The sequence below is a fragment of the Procambarus clarkii genome, chromosome 25, assembly GCF_040958095.1.
Source record: "Procambarus clarkii isolate CNS0578487 chromosome 25, FALCON_Pclarkii_2.0, whole genome shotgun sequence".
Lineage (NCBI taxonomy): Eukaryota > Metazoa > Arthropoda > Malacostraca > Decapoda > Cambaridae > Procambarus > Procambarus clarkii.
In genome coordinates, this window is record NC_091174.1 from 18,716,231 (window position 1) to 18,725,758 (window position 9,528).

General features: G+C 41.5%; 3 non-coding genes across 3 annotated transcripts; all 3 read left to right on the forward strand.

The window, feature by feature from the left end:
• Nucleotides 1-869: 869 nt before the first annotated feature.
• TRNAK-UUU (transfer RNA lysine (anticodon UUU)) lies at nt 870-942 on the forward strand. The gene has a single exon. It is a non-coding gene; the product is annotated as a tRNA-Lys (tRNA).
• Nucleotides 943-5,588: 4,646 nt separating this feature from the next.
• TRNAK-UUU (transfer RNA lysine (anticodon UUU)) lies at nt 5,589-5,661 on the forward strand. The gene has a single exon. It is a non-coding gene; the product is annotated as a tRNA-Lys (tRNA).
• A 2,621-nt stretch (nt 5,662-8,282) lies between these two features.
• On the forward strand, nt 8,283-8,355 carry TRNAK-UUU (transfer RNA lysine (anticodon UUU)). Its single transcript has one exon. It is a non-coding gene; the product is annotated as a tRNA-Lys (tRNA).
• Nucleotides 8,356-9,528: the final 1,173 nt, after the last annotated feature.

The following is a 9,528-nucleotide window of genomic DNA, read 5'->3' on the forward strand; positions in this document are numbered from 1 at the left end:
CCAAACTCTCACAACTCGAGCCTGGCCTCGGGCCGGGCTTGGGGAGTAGAAGAACTCCCAGAACCCCATCAACCAGGTACGATGAAACGCTGGGCGTCTCCCCACCCGTCGCCATGTCGGATCTCCTAACAAAAATTAACGCGTCATTATCGTATATTTTATTAATAGAAATAGGTGGTATTTTATTTCCACGGAGTTGACGGCTGTTCTTTCATTTAAGTTTATACAATAAATCTGTGGTGTTAATTTCGCGTAAAGGTCACTAACAAATTAATAAATTCCAATTAAATACCAGCGGTTGATGAGAGGTTACCAATATTATGATTATTATAAGCAACTGTGATTATTGCTGCAAGTCTCTTGCAGGTTAAGTTGGACACGCCGCTCAGGTGTGGTCCCTCCAAGCAGACATTCTCAAGGAGCCAGGCGGGCCGTGGGGAGGTGGAAGAGTGGCGTTCCACGCAACTATTCCACATCATGTTCAAAATGTGCACCAACCCAACTTAAATTTTGATTGTTGCCGCCCGAAGGCGGCTAGTTTATTTTGCACCCCTTTCCCGTCCTGTGAGCGGTAGCGCAAAAAAGGATTACAGAGAGTACAAAAATCATAAATCCTAGTTACTGCGGAGCAGGTTGTTTTGTAGTACAATTTCATTTGCATACTTTCGACATCCCATCCTGCCATCCCGTCCACCCTCTTCAGAAATAGTGAGGTAATAGTTGCAGCGGAGTTTTGAGCATAGCGGCAATATAACTTTTAGAAACCTATTGACTCACTTTGCTAATTTACTCCAGGAAGGTCAATTAGGTAATGAGTAAATAATAATAGTAAGTGCAATTTTCTGAATCATCGCCTAGTTATAATCCAAGCCCGGATAGCTCAGTCGGTAGAGCATTAGGCTTTTAACCTAAGGGTCCAGGGTTCGAGTCCCTGTTCGGGCGAGTTGTTTTAGTCAGTAGAAAAAAATATATAATACATATTCTGTAAAGATTTTGTAAATAAAATTTAAAAAATCTTTGCTCACACACTTTACACTTAACGTCATCTAGATCGCCACACAAGCTGGACTGCCAGAGACACTTACAACTGTGGGTACTTATGGTTTACTTAACAACCCATCCTTCAGTACATATAGTACTTTTTGTAACTGTGTCGACCATCGTACATATATTAGCATGATGAGCAATTAGATAGTAGAATTTGGTACTATTCACTGTATAGTGTGAGAAAACTAAAACTAAAAACCAAACTTAAATATTCCTAGGCCTAGAATAACACATTGACACTGTGTTATAAAGGCTGTTGAACCTGAAAGAATCTCACCGTGGATACTAAAAGAAGGTGCAGAAGCACTAAGTGTGCCACTCTCTATGATGTATAACAAGTCACTGGAAACAGGAGACCTACTGGAAAGCTGGAAGACTGCTAATGTAGTCCCAATATAGAAAAAGGGTGACAGGCAAGAGACACTGAACTACAGGCTAGTTTCCCTAACTTGTATACCATGCAAGGTGATAGAGAAGATCATGAGGAAAAGGCTCGTAGAGCATCTGGATGGAAATAGCTTTTTAACACACCACCAGCATGGGTTCAGAGATGGTAAATCGTGCCTCACAGGTTTCATAGAATTCTATGGTCAAGCAACACAAATTAAGCAAGAAAGAAAAGGGTGGGCAGACTTCATTTTCTTGGACTGTCAAAAAGCCTTTGCCACAGTACCCCATAAAAGGCTCCTACAAAAGTTGGAGCAACAGGCAGGAGTAAAAGGTAAGGTGCTCCAGTGGATAAGCGAGTATCTATGCAACAGGAAACAGCAAGTAACTGTGAAGGGGGGGGGGGGACATCAGAGTGGCGAGATGTCACCAGCGGAGTCCCAGAGGGCTCTGTTCTTGGACCCATCCTGTTTCTAATATATGTATATGATCTTCCAGAAGGTATAGACTCATTCCTCTCAATGTTTGCTGATGATGCAAAAATTATAAGAATCAAGACGACAGATGAAGATAGACAGAGACTACGGGACGACCTGGACAAACTGGAGGAATGGTCTAGAAAATGGCTACTAAAGTTCAACTCAGGAAAGTGTAAAGTAATGAAATTAGGCACAGGGAGCAGAAGGCTGAAAACAAGGTACCATCTGGGAGGTGAAATCCTGCAAGAGTCAATTAGAGAGAAAGATCTGGGGGTTGATATCACACCGAACCTGTCCCAGAGGCCCACATCAAAAGGATATCATCAGCGGCATATGCTAAATTAGCCAATATAAGAACTGCCTTTAGAAACTTGTGTAAGGAATCGTTCAGGACCTTGTATTCCACCTATGTCAGACCAAACCTGGAATATGCAGCTCCAGCCTGGAGTCCATACCTAGTTAAACACAAGACAAGGCAAGAGAAGATTCAGAGGTATGCCACCAGTCTAGTCCCGGAGGTATGAGCTACGAGGAAAAGCTACGGGAGCTGAACCTCACGTCCCTGGAATGCAGAAGAATAGGAGGAGACATGATAACCACCTACAAAATCTCAAGAGAACTGACATGGTGGACAAAGACAAACTCTTTAGCACGGGTGGAATACGAACAAGGGGACACGGTGGAAACCTAGTACACAAATGAGCCACAGAGATATTAGAATATTTTTCAGTGTCAGAGTAGTTTACAAATGGAATGCATTAAGCAGTGATGTGGTGGAGGCTGACTCCATACACAGATTCAAGTGTAGGTATGATAGAGCCCAGTAGGCTCAGGAATCTGTACACCAGTTTACACCAATCCTGTACAGAATTGACAGTTGAGAGGCAGGACCGAAGAGCCAAACCTTAACCCCCGCAAGCACAACTCTGTATTCACCTAGTTGTGCTTCCGGGGGTTGAGCTCTACCCTTTCGGCCCGCCTCTCAACTGTCAATCAATCAACTTTTACTAACTATTGTTTTTTTTACTTCACACACAAACACACACGTATGCGAGGCTGGCTAACATAAGAACTGCCTTCAGGAACCTATGTAAGCAATCATTCAGAATCCTGTATACCACATATGTAAGACCAATCCTGGAGTATGCGGCCCCAGCATGGAGCCTGTACCTTGTCATGCACAAGGCGAAGCTTGAAAAAATTCAGAGGTATGGCACTTGACTAGTCCCAGAACTAACAGGCATAAGTTACGAGGAACGGCTGCGGGAAATGCACCTCACGACACTAGAAGATAGAAGAGTAAGGGGAGACATGATCACGACCTACAAAATTCTCAGAGGAATTGACATAGCAGATAAGAATAAACTGTTTAACATGGGTGGTACGCGAACAAGGGGACACAGGTGAAAACTGAGTGCCCAAATGCACTATAGGGACGTTAGAAAGAACTTTTTCAGTTTTAGAGTAGTTAACAGGTGGAATGCATTAGGCAGTGATGTGGTGGAGGCTGACTCGATACACAGTTTCAAATGTAGATATGATAGAGCCCAGTAGGCTCGGGAACCTGTACATCAGTTGATTGACAGTTGATAGGCGGGACCAAAGAACCAGAGCTGAACCCCCGTAAGCACAACTAGGTGAGTACTTTGAGCTCTATAATTACTTCATACACTCAGGAATATTGGAAAATATTCTTGTGCTGTACCCAAATTTTGTTAGTGGAGGCTAATAGGTCAGTCTTACATTTCATGTTCTCTCCTGATTTTTAGTTGATTTGTTTTTGAATTGTGGCCGGTATTTTCTCCCCTGATTCCATATATGATTAACCATCATGTGAGATGGGAATATTGGATGAACTTATCGCCAGTTGTTTATCTACGCTGTGTAATCTTTCATATAGAACTGGGTATAAGCACATTGCTGTGTATGCCTAAGCTTGCCAATGAAAATAAAAACAAAAACAAAAGTTTATGGTCTACATCGAAACGGATGAACCACAATTCGCACGTGGTTCATTAAATCTAGAACCACACTGGTTCCCATAAATACAAGGACCAATATGTTTTTGGTACTATGAACCTAGATCTTAATTAGGATCAATTAAATAAAGAATCAGTGCAAATCAATAGTCAAATAATTAACAAATAATTAGCAGTATAAGCAGACTGCTAATTCATCTAGTAACTTATCAAGTCTCAACCTCAGGGCACGCATAGTGTTACTGGAAATTATATTATTATTGCTCCAAGCCTTAAAACAGGTAATATTGGAGCTAAATAAATAAATAATTCAAATAACTACTGTACAAAGCATAACTACGCATCACTAAAATTAACGCGTCATTTCGTAGATTTTATCCATAGAAACTAGGTGGTATTTTATTTCCGCAGAGTTGACATTCAACGAAACTGTGGCTGAAACTAAACTTTCACGTAAGTTTTTACAATAAATGTGTGGTATTAATTTCACGTATCTTCTTCTTCTTGAGGTTATCTTGAGATGATTTCGGGGCTTTAGTGTCTCCGCGGCCCGGTCCTCGACCAGGCCTCCACCCCCAGGAAGCAGCCCGTGACAGCTGACTAACACCCAGGTACATATTTTACTTCTAGGTAACAGGGGCATAGGGTGAAAGAAACACTGCCCATTGTTTCTTGCCGGCGCCCAGGATCGAACCCGGGACCTCAGGATCACAAGGCCAGCTTGCTGTCCGCTCGGCCGACCGGCTCACTAAAGGTCACTCACAAATTAATAAACTCCAATTAAATACCAGAGGTTGATAAAAGGTTTCCAATACTAAAATTATTCATATGTTTCTCTAAATAAGAGAATCATTTAATACAAAATTATAAAAACCAGACAAAATATTACACTTTGCCTTTACTGCACAATATTATATTTAATTTACTTGAGTTAACCTTTATATAGGCTACGATATTATTAGGGTAGTGTTGAACTAAGCCATGATCAACCTAATCTCATCAATTTAATTGTGCAGACCCAATATAGCGTGGGACCAATAACGTCACGAGTGGTGTTGTACATATACTTATATTATTCTTTACTATATCCATTTATATTTAACAGTAATTATTGCAGCAAGTCTCCTGCAGGCTACGTTGGATACGCAGCTCTGGCGTGGTCTCTCCACCCAGACATTCTGAAGGCGCCAGGCGGGCCGTGGGGAGGTGGAAGAATGATCTTCAACGCAACTATTCAATATTTTTTTTTTTTTTTGCAGGGATATTCCTGCGCGGGCCCTAAGCCTCTGGCTGGCCCACTATCCACACCCTGTTCAAAATGTGCGCCAACCCAAGCTAAATTTTGATTGTTACCGCCCGGAGGCGGCTAGTTTATTGTGCACCCCTTTCCCATCCTGTGAGCGGTAGCGCAGAAAAGGATTACAGAGGGCACAAAAATCCTAAATCCTTCTCACTGCGAGGAAGTTGTGTTGTAGTATAATTTAATTTGCATACTTTCGACATCCTTCCTGTCATCCCGTCCACCCTCTTCAGTAATAATGAGGTAATAGTTGCAGCGGAGTTTTGAACATAGCGGCAGTATAACTTTTAGAAACCTGTTGACTCACTTTCCTAATTTACTCAAGGAAGGTCAATTAGGTAATAAGTAAATAATAGTAAGTGCAGTTTTCTGAGTCTTCGCCTAGTTACTCTTCAAGCCCGGATAGCTCAGTCGGTAGAGCATTAGGCTTTTAACCTAAGGGTCCAGGGTTCGAGTCCCTGTTCGGGCGTGTCGTTTTAGTCAGTAGAAAAAATATATAATACATATGCTGTAAAGATTTTGTGCATAAAATTTCAAAAATCTTTGCCGACACACTTTACACTTAACGTCATCTAGATCGCCACACAAGCTGAGCTGCCAGAGACACTTACAACTGTGGGTACTTATGGTTTACTTAACAACCCATCCTCCTGTATATATAGTACTTTTTGTAGCTATATCGACCACCGTACATATACTGATGAAATGGGCAATTAGATAGAATAATTTGGTACTATTCACTTTATAGAGTGTGAGAAAAATAAAGCTGAAAACCAAACTTGAATATTCCTAGGCCTAGTATAGCACAAGCACATATAACATTAAACTCACACTGAATCTTGTGCTACCCACTCACTCCCCCAATATTTGTTCCTCATACAACTTCATTATTGTAATCACTGCTATCAACTTGTATCATAATTGTGATGTTGAACGCAAATTTTGCTACACTGTACCAATTAATGCACCTATGTACCAACTACCAGGAATATGTGAGGATTCTGAACCTACTCTTCGCTGCGAATGACCTCCCGACTTTCATTGTACCAGAGGAAGTCTACTCCACCTCTACTACAGTTACGAGTTCTACCCAGGCCTCTGACCCAGACAAAACTGTGAACGCTTCCGCGCTCCCAGATCCACTTTCCACTGCTGCATGCCCGTTCCTACAGCTACAGTGGAGGAAGCAGCCGCGGAACTGACGTCTCCACATTCGACGACATCTGCGGCAGCTCCACCCACCATCCCTGCAGCTGCACAGGCTGCCGCCGTTCCATTGTTGTCCCCTAACTCCCCTTGCCACTTCGGGGGGGGGGGGGGTTAATGTTTATGTAGCTTCAGGGCACCAATCACCTTAGCCACAGGGCATGGCGAGAAGGCATCCCTAAGCATACCTAACACCCTATCAAACACAAACTAAAATTCACATAAATGGCAGATCTCATCACAACCCACAAGAGTTAAGATGATAATAACAAAATAATAACATACACAAAATGGAAAATTCTTTTGTATTTCGTTTTTCTTCTATGGGACACAGCATACAAAGAGAGAGGTGTACAGTATATCATTAAAAAAGAACTAAAGCTGAAGGCAAAACAACAAGTTGCATAAACGTCAGGATCGGTGACTTGACATCGGCATATATGGAAAAAACTATTCATAGTGGAAACTCCTAACAGGGCCCCAGAGTGGGAGTATGCGTATATCATGTATGCGCATGGGGGTCCCTCCGGTGCCGCCTTACCCACTATGGGCTCAGGCAAAGTCATCCACCCTCTTGTAAGAAACCATTAGGAAAAGTGGTACTCCAGATGACGACTCTGATTAGATAGTTGGCTACCAGCTATCCTGGATGCGGTTCACCTAAGCAAGATTATATTGACCCTTATCCACCCTGTGCACGGTGATCCTGAGACTAAGGTGGTCTGCCCCTAGAAGTGGTCTTGGACCATATTCTGTAGATGGAATATGTCCAGGTCAGGACTTTTACAGAGCAAATCTCAAAGTCCTTCAGAACCATCTACTACCATCACGCCACAGACCTGTTTACGCCCACTGAACCTTTTTACACTATGGCTGCAGGACCTGCTACTACTCAACCTCCAAGGATCACTGATTCTGTTTTTGATTCAAGCGATTCGTCAGACGAGGATGTCTCAGTTGGAGCGCCATCCCCTCCTCGACAGAAAGACAACTACAGACCTGAAGATTTCCTTCTGGACACCTCACCAACAACCTCAAACGACAACTCTGCAACGTCAACAAGAAGTAAGACTACTGCGAAGTCCAAGTTTGGTAGAAAATGCCAGAAGAAAGAAGTAAGAAGAGCTCTGAAGTCAGAAGACCGGTAAACGAAAACCTAAGAGTGAAGTAACACCAATAATTACCTAGGAATTGAGCCCCTGTGCGACGCCCATGGATGTAAATGGACAAAATGACCGCCGTACTGTATCACTGCCAAGTCAAACCCAGGGCCACCGAGCTGTACCTTCCCTCTCCGACTTGTTCCCTGTTTCCCGCTCAAGTTTTCTGCATCCTCAACCCAGCCTTCCATCCTCTGCTTACCTGCTCTAGGGATCTTGGATTTGATTCGTACCAATTAATATTCTTTAAATTATGCTACAATGTACCTATTAATATTCTTCAAATTCACCTACAATGTTCCTATTAATATTCTTCAAATTTGTATGCAAATTACCGCTTACACCGACTTATAATTGTCTGTTAGATTAAGGACTTGCCCAAAACGCTTAATCATCCTTTTGATGATTATTTGTTTTGTTGTTGTTTTAGAATTAGCAACTCAGGACGAAATGCCCATGTAGCACGGGCTATGGTGAGCCCGTAACGATGATTATTGATTGATTGACGAAGGATAAGCTACTCAAGAGGTAGCACGGGCATGAATGGTAGATTTTGTTTAGTAAATGTATACTGTGTGCTGAGGTCGCATTTAATCGTCAGGCTGCTATCGCGGGGAGGATACGGCTTGACAGTGTTTATGAGTGTGTCCAAAGAAGGTCAATTAGGTAATGAGTAAATAATAGTAAGTGCAATTTTTTGACTCATCGCCTAATTAAACTCCAAGCCCGGATAGCTCAGTCGGTAGAGCATTAGGCTTTTAACCTAAGGGTCCAGGGTTCGAGTCCCTGTTCGGGCGAGTCGTTTTAGTCAGTAAAAAAAAATATAAAATACATATTTTATAAAGATTTTGTGCATATAATTTCGAAAATCTTTGCCCACACACTTTACACTTACAGTCATCTAGATTTTAAAGTCATCTGAGTGGTGGATTTTGACTCCAAAGTCCTTTTCTTCATCAATCTGCTGTAATGTAATGTTATTAATTTAGTAGTTGTGGCGTGAGTTATCGTGCCCTACATGCAGGGTCTTGCACTTGTCAATATTAAAAATAATTTGCCAGTCTTCTGACAATTTGTGGAGATCATAAAGACTTTTGTAAGGCTTCAATATCATTATCATTTCCCACTTTACCATAAATCTTTGTGTCATCTGAAAATTTGATGATATAGCTTGTAATCTTCTTTCTTTGATATAGATTCTTAATCTTTGATATAGTTTTCTGCCCGAAACGGTGCGCGTACTAGTGACTTTACAAGATTGTAATTACCATATTATGTATCCTCACAATCCCAATGTACCTTCTTGTATATGCATAAATAAATAAATAAATAAATAAATAAATAAATAAATAAATAAATAAAAATAAATCTTCTCATCTATGTCATTGATGTATATGTCACAGAGGGTTGGCCCCAAAATGGACCCCCCTGTGGTACCCCCACTCACCACATTTCTCCAGTCAGATTCATTACCATTTAGCACGACTCTTAGTTTTCTTTGTTTTAACCATTACTTTATCCATTCTAGTATTCTGCCATTTATTCTATGTGCCTATAATTACCTTGCCAGTCTGTCATGTGGTACGTTATCAAAGGCTTTAGCAAAATCAATGTATACTACATCCACCAGAAAGGCTTTGTATGAGTAACTTGTTACCGTTTGCAAAAATGTGAGCAGGTTTGTTAGGCAGGATTTTTAACAAATCCATGTTGAGCCGATTTTACAAGATTGTTCACTGAAAGATGACGAATAACTCATTTCCTTACGATTCTCTCCGTGAGCTTGCAGATGTGTGATGTCAAACTGATCGGACGGCAATTTTCTGCTGAGCTCTTTCTGCCTTTTTGTTTTTAAATACGGGTGTCATTTGCACATTTCCAATCTAGGGGGGACCATCCCTTGGTCCAGATATTTTGTCAAAAGCAATATCTGTGGTAGTTATAGTTCTGCCAGTTCCTTTATGACTTTG